The sequence below is a fragment of the Sorex araneus genome, chromosome X (genome assembly GCF_027595985.1).
Source record: "Sorex araneus isolate mSorAra2 chromosome X, mSorAra2.pri, whole genome shotgun sequence".
In the NCBI taxonomy this organism is placed as follows: domain Eukaryota; kingdom Metazoa; phylum Chordata; class Mammalia; order Eulipotyphla; family Soricidae; genus Sorex; species Sorex araneus.
The window spans coordinates 284,059,423-284,072,952 of record NC_073313.1 but is presented as its reverse complement, the minus strand read 5'-3'; the positions used below and the strand labels follow the sequence as shown (position 1 = coordinate 284,072,952).

Sequence of the window (13,530 nt, the reverse complement as noted above, 5' to 3'; positions counted from 1 at the left end):
AGTAAACTAAGAGGAGATAATGGCCAATAAATCACTGTATCACTGTATTACTGTCATCCCATTGCTCATGAATTTGCTTAATCAGGCACTAGTAACATCCCCATTGTGAGACTTGTTGTTTCTGTTTTGGGCATATCGAATAAGTCACAGGTAGCTTGCCAGGCTCTGTCATGCGGGCAGGATACTCTTATTAGCTTGCTGGGTTCTCCGAGACAGGTAGGGGAATCAAACCCAGGTTGGCCGCATGCAAAGCAAACGCCCTACCTGCTGTGCTATGACTCCAGCCAATGCTCACTTTGGCAGCACATATACCAAAATTGGAAAAATACAGAGATTAGCGTGTCCCCTGCACAATGGCTAATAAAAATTTGAATAAAATAATTTACCATGGTATAGTTCATGGTATTCAGCCCCATCAATCCCATGTAATATATAAAGATCCTCTATTTAAGCTCTACTAGAGTATTCCATAAGTAGGAAAATTAGGATTTTAGTTAAATAGTAATTATATTGAGGAGTGCATCAACTGAGGAGAAATTTGTGAACTGAGGAAAATATCATCTTTAGGGTGTAGATAAAGATAAATCTCATAAATAGTAGTCTGGAATTAATGAGAGGAAGATAAAGCATAGTTTCACAGGATGATAGATTTAAAGGTAAATTATTTAGTAATGTTTGGGAGGTTAAAGATGATGCTTTTCTATTGTACAAATTAGGTCTCATTAGCAGAGTAGAGTTTGCCCTTGAGGATTACATCTTCAGCATCTGGTCTCATCCAAGGTATAGGACCGTTCCCAAAGACTCAATATATAAAGATTTTTATGGATTTTGTTTTGTTTTATTGTTTTTATATAACACCTCTCTGTGCTTACGGCTTACGCCTGGCTCTGTGTTCATGGATCACTCCTGACAAGGCTCAGGGATCATAAGAGATGCTGAGGGTCAAATGTGGGTTGGCGTTATGCAAGGCAAGCACCTTGCCTGCTGTATTACTGCTCTGGCCCCCTGTAAGTACAGTTATCTCTTTCAAATCTAATAGGGATAGCTTTGGTGCTATAAATAAGTCTAATTGTTTCAAACAAAATTACTTAGGAGTAAATAGTTCTAAATTCACATTAGGAATTAAATATACATGACACAGAGAATATACACAAATGATATACATGTATATATTTATATATATATAGTGCTTTGATTACATACCTTTTCTACATACAGATTCCCTACTTTATGTATTGAACACTAGTAACACATTTCTATTCTTTCTGAATTGTAAAATTCAGTTTTCAAAAATTTGTTCAAAATAGCTAGAAGCAGTTTTCATATAGAAGTTAAATTTATAAAGCAAAAATATTAGTATTTTCACAGTCCATATTGTCAAAAATGATGACCACATGTGAGCACCTTGCATGCTTCTCTTAAACAAAAGGCATTCTTCCAGCTTAGCCAGGCTCAATACTGAAGCTCCTCTTCACAGCCACATGCGCAATCAGCACTGCAGGAGAGCAGGTGAGATCACCTGTATCTGAATGAAAACCTAGGACTTATTTTTAAAAAACTGTACCTCGTTCTCTTTCAAGTAAAAAAAAGCACAATCCAGGGCTGCAGCAATAGTATGGAAGGTATGGTGTCGGCCTTGCATGCAGCTGACCCGAGTTCTATCCCCGTCATTCCGCACAGTCCCTGAGTACCACCAGGAGTGATTCCTGACTGCAGAGCCAGGAGTAACTCCTGATAATAGCACAAAAAATAAATTTAAAAAGGCACAACCGACATGGGAGTTCAGCCAAGGCTTGTAGTAACACAATCTCTCTCTCCACTGCTGGCAAAGCCAGAGAGACTGTCCATATAATTCCCTTTTCAGGCCTATGAACTGGGCTCATTGTGATGTGGAATAAGAAAATAAAAGGGTGAAAGTTATCTATTGGATTAGTTGAGCAACTATTTTCTTAGCAAGTCCACCCTCACCTTCCCAAGGACAATAGTTCCATAAGTAAACTCCGTTTTTTCTTCCCCATGAAAGTAACTAATTCAAACTTTAAAGCTAAACTGTCCCAGTGCTTGAGTCACTTAACTGTTCTCTTGCTTTAATGATTTAGCTTGAATGTCATTGTGCACTCAAGCTTACCAGGTAATTGAGCAAATATGTGCTTTATTAGATCATCTAGTCATGGCTCTTTAAATATCAATGATCATGGGTTTTGAATAGAAAATAATAGTTGGCAAATACTGTGGTCATTACAAAGAAAAGGCACAACACTATAAAAATCATTATTTTGAAATTAATGGGTTCAAACATTATTAACTTTGAATAAACTATGTCTTCAAAATTACAATTATGAAATTACAAATCTTCGCTTTCCATGCGAGAGAAATGAATTTGGAGTAGGATCTCCCACACGGTACTTAAGGGCTGCTCTCCTCAGTGGGCATGTAGGCCATGCCGCTTGGCATTGCTTGAGACCCCAGTGCCATTCCCAGAGGGGCTTGGGGGGCGGTGTCAAGTACACATGATTATGGAACATGCCAGGTATGTGTTCCTCAATGTTCAGCTCTCTTTCCACATTGAGTGAAAAATATTTTATTGGAAATGGTTGGAAATCAGTTTATGCAACTGAGATAAGGCAATGAAGGCCTCAGCCAGCAGTGTTCAAAGGCGCTATGCTGCCTCTGTGTTCAGGTGTGAGCAATCCAGAATTTGGCAAAAGCCACCTCCTGCTAAAAAATAATAGCACTGTAGCACGCACTGCAGCACTGTCGTAGCACTGTCGTCCTATTGTTCATTGATTTGCTCGAGCGGGCACCAGTAACATCTCCACTGTGAGACTTGTTACTGTTTTTGGCATATAGAATATGCCACGGGTAGCTTGCCAGGCTCTGCTGTCTCGCTGGGCTCTCTGAGAGGGATGGAGGAACCGAATCCAGGTTGGCCGCGTGCAAGACAAACGCCCTACCTGCTGTGCTATCGCTACAGTCCTGATGAAAATAATAGAAAATATTACTTAAAAATAGAAATTAAATTAATAAATTATTTCTAAATATTTCTAAATTAATAGAAAAGATTAGAGTATCTGTGTCTTACTGGAATTGTTTTAGTTTCCTCTCCTTTTCACAATGACCTAAGTCTACAAACATTTCTTTTTGTATAAAAGATAGAAAAGCCTTTTTTTTTGGTGGGAAATCTTTTTTTTCTCCAAAAAACAACTGCTTTTTTCTTTAGTGAGGTTTCTATTTGCAGCTTACTGGTATTCATGTCACATTCCCAGTGTCTTTGTATTTTATTGTTGTTCTATACATTCATTATTTGTATCAGGAAGAAATGAACTATATTTAGTAAAAGAACATACTTTTAGTTTTGTATGTGGGTGGGCATAAGGAAATTGGCTTTACTGATTCAATTCTCAACTTAGCTTTCAGACTTCTAGTGAGTCCCAATAAGATAACTTTTACCTTTGACATAAAGCAATGAGAAAACCTAAAAAGTAAATAATTTCTGTGAAATTTGGCTACTATTACCCCTATAAAGTTAATTAAATACTATCTGTACCACACTCAGTGCTTGCGATTCAGAATAAGAAAATAAAACGCTAAAAACTACCTATATTCTATGATATTAATGTATCACAGTTTAATAAGCCCATATTATTATATATAGCATTATGTTCATATTTTCACATCTAAAATTGGATTGTTTACTATTTACAACTATTCTTGAAATGGACGTTTTGTAAATGAGGAATTTAATGGATGCACAGCTCAGATCAAAGCAGATTATTTGAACAGAACTTGTATTCCCCCAAATGTGATTTACAGAACTTTCAAATGAGAAGAATCTTAGAACAATAAGTATGCAATTATATTCTTCATTCAGCACAATAAGTATTGTGCTGAAAATTCAGTTCTTAAAATTTAGTATATAGAATTCACATTTCGGGGAGAAGTCTATTGTCTATTTTAACATATTAATATTTTTTACTTCTCACATTATTTTCTGATATTGATTAAATTATTCTAAATCATTTATAAGAAGGTGATAAAATATTTAGGTGAAACTAAATATTATTGAGGAAATACCTTTAGTTTCTTGCACCCAGTAGTCAGACATTATAAAATATACAGCATTCTCCCAATCTAATAAATATACTCTTCTTGAGTATTTCATAACATTGCATTTTTTAAAGCATTTTTTTTAAATAAGAGGCTTGGGGCTGGAGAGACAGTACATGTAGTAAATAGAGGTAGGGCGTTTGCCTTGCATGCAGACGGCTGGGGTCCGATTCCCAGCCTCCCATGTGGTCCCCCGAGCACCACCAAAAGTAATTCCTGAGTGCAAAGTCAGGAGTTACCCCGGTGCATCGCCAGGTGTGACCCAAAAAGCAAAGAAAAAAAAGAAAGAAAAGAAAAGAAGAAAAGAAAAGAAAAGGAAAGAAAAGGAAAGAAAAGAAAAGAAAAGAAAAGAAAAGAAAAGAAAAGAAAAGAAAAGAGAAGAAAAGAAAAGAAAATAAAAAAGAAAAGAAGAGGCTCTATTTTTAGTGAAAAGATAAAAATTCTGAAATTGCAGAATTTAGTTTGAATTCTGACTGAGTTTTAGAGTCCTTCATTTTCTTTTTATACTTTTTTGCCATACAAATATACATGTCTATACCCCCGTTCTACAAAGCATTGCAGGCAAATATAATTTTGAATTGAGAAAAATTTAATTTAGGAATATGGCACTTACACTTGATATTAGGAGATGGTTTTAGGAGTCTACTACGCTGTGTCTAATCTGGTAAAGTGTTTTCTTTACTAGTATTTAATAGGTCAGTGGATATGAGAAAATCAACTCCACTTGAGAGGTTTTTTTTTTCTCATTTTATACTAACTGCATATTACAGAAGTAAGATGAAAGTGTTCAGTTTCTGAGATAATGTTGATTCAGGGTGAGTTAAATCGGCTCTACAGCTGCCTCCCATTGCATTAAATAGAGGGGGAGAAGACTATTAAGTATGAACTATGCCAAAGAAAATGTTGTGAGTCGTTTTGGAGAACTGACTTCGGCAACTTACATATCAACAAATTGTCTCCTGGGAAGAATGTAGTTTTGTAAGGCTCTTCTGCAATCTTATTGCCTGCTTGGCGAGGTGGGGGGTTAATAAGCAACATCTGACTGGCAAAAGGATTCTGCCACGTCCCTACCATTCATTTTGAGATTGCAGAGCATCTGTTTCTTACTAGAACTGCTTTGGTTTAATCTCCTTTTCACAACGACCTAAGTCTATAAACAGTCATTGCTTTTTCACACTTCAGGATGTAGGTTCCATAGAGTTCTGGAAGGATTTTCATGTCTCTAGCTTTGTGTTTCAAATTAATCTGGAAGTGGTTAGGCAGAGTGTCTCCTGTCTCTTGGAAATAGTCCCAATACCCGGTTTCTTTGTTTTTTCATGAATTTCTTTAAAATATTTTTTTCATATACTTTAACCTTTTGGAACTTCTTATGGAATAAACAAATTAAATAGAGAAAAGATTTAGTATCAATATTACACCACAAATTTTCACTCAGAATCTGTGTGAATACACATATATTCTGTGGCATTTGTATCTGTGTGTGTGTGTGCATGCGTGCGCGTGCACGTGCACACAGGGTTAATAGTTACATATGTGTGTATGTAAACTACTCTAAACATATTAAGTATCTTCATAAATTTAGATTTCAAAATAGCCTTGTTAAGTTAATATCATTATTATACCTGAACTATATGTGATAAGCCTACACACTATCAGAATATTCTATATATACGAAATGTAGTATTTGATACTCTGTTTAAGACTATACCTTTAATTTTAAAACACTATTGTATGTCTAAAATTCAACTTCGAATAAGTTTGTAAATTACAGTGATATAATTTAAAACTGTGGGAAAAAAAGCAAGTTATAGAAATCTATATTATTTGCATGATATAATGGGCAAGAAGATTCAAAATATTCTTTAATATTAATGTATCATAATATAACAAGCCCCCAATAGTATATATACCATTATGTTCAATATTTCATATCATTTCATATCTATAAATGTTAAGTAGTAATTTCATATTAATAATTTTGTGATTATGTAATTACTTTCTTCCAAAGTTATTGAAATGAGGTTATTGATATATTTATTATAATCATGATTAAGAACTTGCAGAAAACAAATTCTAAAGGCAGGGAGTATGTCTGTAAATCTTACCAGTTTCACGTTGAAATTTGGACCGTTGTGCTAAGTTTTTGAAATTTCTAAAGCTAAAAGAAGATAAGTCTCTTGTAAGTATGTATACAATGGAGCCATAGCACAGTGTGTAGGGCGTTTGCCTTGCATGTGGCCGACCAGGATTCGAATTCCTCCACCCCTCTCATAGAGCCCGGCAAGCTACAGAGAGTATCTCGCCCGCACAGGAGAGCCTGGCAAGCTACCTATGGTGTATTTGATATGCCAAAAACAGTAACAAAAAGTCTCACAATGGAGGTGTTACTGCTGCCTGCTCAAGCAAATTAATGAGCAACGGGATGGCAGTGATACAGTGATACAATTACGACAATAAAGGGATAAAATATATAAATAAAATTTATCAACAGGAAAATAATCTTCTGAATATATAATATGCAATAGACTATAATTTAGATATGCAAAAGAATAGATTTTTAACTTATAGAAGTATAATAAAATTAATTTAAAAAATAAAATTTGCTTTGGTCATTTCCTTAGAAGACTTGTTCTAAGCTTAATATCAAGTCATAGATAAGCACATATGTAAATACATATTTGTCTTTGAAACATGTGACCCTGAAATCTAATCTGACATTTTATTTGCTGATAACCTCAGGAGGAGAATTCTATTTATCAAATATCAATGGATACCTTCCTTAGTCAAAATATTCTAAGATTTTGGAAAGAAAAATAATTTGTACCTTAGATTTTATGTTTTTTATGTATTTATTTACCATATTTTTTCCTAAAAGCCTTTTCTATATAATGAGGACACTGACATTTCTTACATAATATAACTGTCCACAAGTAGCAGTTTTTTGACTTGATATTTAATTCTAGTTCTTGTAATTAATTTTCATGACATGTCAATGATAACAACAAATTCTCCTTTTATAACTTAAGCATCATTCAAACTCATAAATAAAATATTAAGTAGAATTACAATTTATTTGATGATTAAATAATTATCTTATTATTTTTGAGTAACCAATAAACTCTAGATAACTTTTGGCCAATACCTGAATGAATTTGCAAATCTTAAGTTTTTAATATCAATTTTTTACTACTCTAGATAGATTCCATAACTCTTGAGAATATGAAGAGAAAAATTACCACTGGCCTCAAATAATTTTAACAAAATTTTATTATTGCATTGTATCATACTAGTGTGGGCCTGACTGTCTTCCCTGGGGCCCCTCAGAGGGGATGGGCTCCAGCTTCCCTCCCCGCCCCAAGCAGAACTCCCGGCAGCTGAAGACCACCAGAACCTAGCTACAGCCATGCTCAAGGCCCTTCTCCACACGATCGACAAGCCTCATGGCATGAAGGTACCGGCAGAGGAACCCAGGTGTATATAATCCCATCAACAGACAACATCCAGAGACTAAAAGCAATCTCTCAAAAGAGCGCGAGAGCGCGGCCGCAAAGCAGTCACACAATATCTTATAACCTACCTTTCCATCTAGTAGAAACTAGCAAGCTACTGAGAGCTTCCTGCCCACATGGGACAGCTTCGCAAGATTCCCATGGTGTATCCTTATGCCAAGGCCAGTAACCAGCTGAATCTCATTCCCCTGACCCTGAAAGAGGCTCCAATACAGCATCATTGGGAAGGCCGAGAAGAGAGAGGCTTCTAAGATCTCAGAGATAGGATGAATGTAGAGGTTACTGAGACCAATCGAGCAACTCGACGATCAGCGGAATTTTGTGATTCGTGATTCGTGATCATACTAGTGAATATATTAATGTTTAACCAATGTTGCTGTTTAATTTTATTTGACATTTTGTCATATGTTTGTTAGGGTTAAATTTTTTTTCAGGTACAGAATAAAGTAAAGATTAAATATTTTGTCCAATATTATACAGATTAAAATGGAACTAAAGACTGTTACTTCACTTCTGTATCTCAATTATTTTGAAGGAGAGGAAACTGGGAGTCTGATTTGTGTGTGCGTGTGTGTGTGTGTGTGTGTGTGTGTGTGTGTGTGGTGTATTAAAGCCAGATCACCACTCACACAAAGTATGACCTTTTCTCTACCAATGAGCTACATTCTGGTGGTATTTTACATACTCAGTATTTTTCCTTTGTCCCATGTGAAACTTACTATCACCTTGAAAATATACAAGTTAATTTTGCTCAACACAAAAAGAAGTATGAGGAAGAAGAGAGCAAGTCAGACACTTCAAGACAGAACACAGGCTTCTTCAGACAGGGAGAAGGTCTTTTATTTTACGGCTATCTTTGACCTTCTCCCTGCTTATCGATTTGCTTGAGCGGGCACCAGTAATATCTTCATTGTAAGACTTGTTACTGTTTTTGGCATAGTGAGTATGCCATGGGTAGCTTGCCAGGCTCTGCTGTGTGGGTGAGATACTCTCAGTAGCTTGTCAGGCTCTCTGAGAGGGGCAGAGGAATTAAACTGGAGTCGACCGAGTGCAAGGCAGATGCCGAACCCACTGTGCTATTGCCCCAGCCCATAATATTTCTAAATTTATATATATTATCATATATCATAGTATTTAATCTTTTAATAACTGGACAATATTTGATTGCATGAGTAGGCTCTATTAATTGTGGATACTTAGATTTTTAAAAATTCATTAAATTTCCCCACAATGAATTAATATTACATTGGATATATCACATTGCCATATTAATGACCTATATAACTATTTTAAGAATGATTCGTGAAAGTCAAGGGTTTTCCAAACTGAGCTTACCAAATCTTGGGGCGAGTGTTGAAGACAGGAGGAACCTGAGATTACAGTGAATGGAAACAGGACCTCTGGGAAGACTAATATGGGAGCACTGTATGCAGGAACACTGTACTTACAGTACTGTCATCTTGGAAGCATGTTTTCTAAGAAGGTGCATTAATGGAAAGACAATGGCATTTTGTATTTGATGAAGAAAAGCAAATAGGATAATATTTAATCAGGAACACACACTGTATGCCTGAGTATAGATTCACACCTAGGAGTAAATGTTCAGAAAATAAAAAAGAAGTGGATACTTCTGTGTTTGCTGGACCTATTATGTAAATCTTTAAATGGTGTAAGCATGGGAACCAGAGCTCACCATAGTTCACCAGTTTTCTAGGAAGAAAATTTTGTTAGAAAAGAGGAAAGCCTTATAGATGAGAAAATAACAAACTAAATGTTAGCGTTTTCTTTAACAGTTCCTTTTTCCAATGGATTCATAGGTACACAAATATACACACATTTGCTTTGTTAATTTTTACCTTGTTTACTTTCTTCATAAACTTGAAAACTGGTTTTAAAACTTTAAATCTGGTTTGAAGCTTCCCAGAATAATCTGTCCTACCTATTGAATTTCTTTCACAATAATTTTTAGAAACATGAATGCTAATCTCCTCTTATTTATTCAGGCTTTTTAGCATTACACTTATATAAAACTTAATTAAAATAGTGTTCTGGAAATAATGGCGTATCAAAGAACTTTCATATATCCTTTACCTGCTAAAGTCCCAAACTGTAGAGTGTTAACGGGTAACTTCACAACTTGTCTATTATATTAACTTTATTGTTTGTGTTTGAATAAGTAACAAAGTGACTTATGCTTCATTTCATGACTGGCTTCACTATGGCAAAACTATGTGCACTGTTTCTGATAATTCCTCATTCATTCTATCTTATCATTAAGAAATTTAAGATTTTCATATTTCAATTTAAGAAATTCATATCATTCAATTAAGGATAAATGATAGAAACAATTGCTGTCAGATGGACATATGTTTAATAAATTTGGGAAACCCACCTATGTATTCTTGGTTCCAACCCAATACTCTGTGTTCAGAGTCAGACTCAAGTTTTCAGGTGAGTAGAGGATAACATAAGTGATAGGAGCGATAGCACAAAAGGTAGGGTGTTTGCCTTGCATGTGGCCAACCCGCGTTCTATTCCTCCGTCCCTCTCGGAGAGCTCAACAAGCTACCAAGAGTATCCTGCCTGCAGGGCAGAGCCTGGCAAGCTACCCCAGTGTATTTGAATGATGTGACAAAAACAGTACCAACAAGTCTCACAATGGAGACGCTACTGGTGCCTGCTCGAGCAAATCAATGAGCAACATGATGACAGTGATATAGTGACAAAGTAATGCTTTCTGTCAAATTCTTTCTTAGCTAAGAGAAGGTACAGCTCAGGGATAAAACAATTGATTTGAATGCTTCCTTAGCTAGGCAATATTGTTGACTCATTTCTTGTGTGTAGTGGAGAAGACTACCTAGAAACTGCTGGAATACCATTGATCAAGTGAAGTCCTTTATGTGCATGATAAGTAAATTGGCTAAAAGTTACACCAGTTCTATAACAATTCATATATTAATTGTTGAAATATGTCCTCAGAAATGTGTCATAGATGTCTGGGAGGGTTAAATTACTGGTACATACCCTGGCTAGTTTTCTATTTTTATTGATTGATTTAGGTTACAGGTGAATGAGGCCAATTGTTGTTACTGTGAATCTAAACGCTGGACATGGGAGTCTCCCGGTGTACAGTTCCACAATGAAATTGACCACAGCATATTCAATCAAAGGTTTTGCCTGACCAATGTCGCTGTTGTCCCAAAATTCCAAATGGGATCAGATCACCGTCTCCTTCATGCGAAATTTTACTTCACAGAGCAGGGAGAAAAGTCTGCAAAATTTAAGTCTAAGAAGACAACTCCCAGAATGACCACCAACTGGGAGCTCTTTGGCACGATTGCAGCAACATGGGAAGATGCCGTCCTTGACAACATCCTTGACTGGTTCAGCACCTCCATGTCTGTGCGAAGAATGCCGAGAGTGAGAAACCCACAAACAGACGCCTGTCTTCGGAAACTCTCGAGCTCATTCCTCAAAGTGGTTTGGCGCAAGCCTCAGGCAAGCACAAGCTAACATCCGGGCTCACAAAGCTGTGCAGAGATGTGATAAAGGAAGACCTCAAAGAGAGAAGAGCAGCAGTGTTGGCCAGTGCAGTAGAAGCCGGGAAAAGTATTTGCAACGCTCGCCTGTCCTTCACCAACTACAAGACCAAGATGACTGCCCTCCGACGTCCTGATGGATCTATCACATCTTCCAGAAAGGCAATGGAGAAAATTATTCATTACTTCTTCTCGGATCTCTTTGACAGCCATGTCCACCTGCCCACATACCAAATTCTGCAGGCTGGATATGTTGTTCCCAACGTTTTCCCTTCTGAAATCTAACACGCCATTTTGCTGGTAGAGACTCGAACAGCACCTGGTCCGGACAAGGTCAGACCCGAACACCTGAAGAATCTGCCGCCAATACTCATCAATACACTGGCCCAACTCTTCTTCACACACTACCTGTCTGAATGCAAGGTCCATCCCAGTGGAAAACCAGTAGGACCGTTCTGTTGTACAAAAAGGGAGACATCCACGACATTGGCAACTATCGCTCAATCTGTCTGCTGTCTATCGTCTACAAGTTGTCCACTCATGTCATCCTGAATAGAATAGGCAGAACACTAGATGAAGGACAACCATGCGAGCAAGCCGGGTTCTGAAGGGGATTCAGCATGATCGACCATATCCACACAGTGACCAAACTCATTGAAGTTTCGTGAGAGTTCAAGATGCCGCTCTGTCTAAAGTTCATTGACTTAAAGAAGGCCTTCAATTCTGTTGAGACTGAGGTGGTCATCGAAGCCCTGGCCAAACAGGGCGTTCAAACTCAGTATATCAAAATCCTCCGCAAGCTATATTGTGGATTCACCACCAGGACCTCACAATTCTACAAGGAAGTGATCATTGATGTAAAGAGAGGGGTGCAGCAGGGTGATACCATTTCACCAAAACTCTTCAGTGCCGCCCATGAGAACATCATTCGATGACTGGAATGTGTAGGAATGGGAGTGAAGATAGACGGTCGGCAATTACACCACCTCGGCTTCGCTGATGACATTGTTCTCATGACACCAAACATTAACCAAGCGACACAAATGCTGGCCGACTTCGACCACGAGTGTGGAAAGGTCGGATTGTAGATGAATCTCAACAAGACGTTGTTCATGAAAAACGAACTGGTCCCTGAAGCTCCATTTGCTCTCAATGGAACAAACATCTCCGAATGCAGCAGCTATGTGTACCTGGGTCGAGAAATTAACATGAGGTACAACTTGATGCCAGAACTGTACAGGAGGAAGAGAGCAGTGTGGAATGCATTCAAGAGCATCGAAGAGGTGGTTAAGAGAACGAAGAACTTCCGACTCCGGGCACTTCTTTTCGATTCCACCGTTCTTCCTGCACTAACATATGCCTCAGAGTCCTGGGCCCTACACAAACAGGATGAGAATGCTATTAGGGTATCCCAAAGAGGAATCCAAAGAGCTATGCTGGGAATATCATGTCTCACTCAAGTGAGAGAAGGAATCCGGAGTTCTGACCTCCATCGACGGTCAAAAATCAGGGATGCTGTCTCGTTTGCCAAGGCATCAAAATCAGATGGGCCGGTCATGTAATGCGATTCAGAGACGACTGCTGGACTAGAGCTGTTACCAACTGGATTCCACGGGACATCAGAAGACCTCGTGGCTGCCCACCAACTAGATGGTCAGATTTCTTCATCAAATCCCTGAATGAACAATTTGAGGATCTTCCTGTTCCTGGAGAGAGCAGATATCATCGGGCTGGACTAGCTCAAGACAGGGACAAATGGAGACCGGTCGAGCAAATCAAAGATCAATGGGACTACAAGTGATACAAGTAATTGATTGATTTGAATATCCTATTTATGTATGTTCCCCTCCGATCACCCCAGTTTTATTCATATCAGGTTATGAGTTATTTCAGACTAGTCACATTCTTTCTGATTGTTAGTTCCAGTAGTGAAACTGTTGGCTGGTCACCATTCAGCCTTCCCTGATTCTCTTTCCTTCCTCTATATTCCAGCAGGTTGATAGTAAGTTAGGCCAATCCTCTGGAATTAGGACTGCGTATCCTGAGCCTTTAGAGGGTCGATTTGTGCCTCTTTGTAAGATTGGGTTGTTTCCTAATCCTGTGTTGTCACCGTCACTGTCACCATCATCCCTTCGCTCATCGATTTGCTCTAGTGTGCATCAGTAACATCTCCATTGTGAGACGTGTTACTGTTTTTGGCATATCGAATATGCCATGGATAGCTTGCCAGGCTCTCCAAGAGGGGGGAGGAATCGAAACTGCGTTGGCCACATACAAGGTAAACGCCCTACCTGCTGTCCTATCCTTGCCATTTCCCTTTATTAGTAAGTCTTTGAAACATAATACTAAAGGAGACAGTGTTCAACCAAATGTAA

The 13,530-nt window shown here is 37.8% G+C and overlaps 1 non-coding gene across 1 annotated transcript; it reads left to right on the top strand.

Annotated features, from left to right (window-relative positions):
• Window positions 1-287: 287 nt before the first annotated feature.
• LOC129400552 (U6 spliceosomal RNA) lies at window positions 288-392 on the top strand. The gene has a single exon (XR_008627774.1). It is a non-coding gene; the product is annotated as a U6 spliceosomal RNA (small nuclear RNA).
• Window positions 393-13,530: the final 13,138 nt, after the last annotated feature.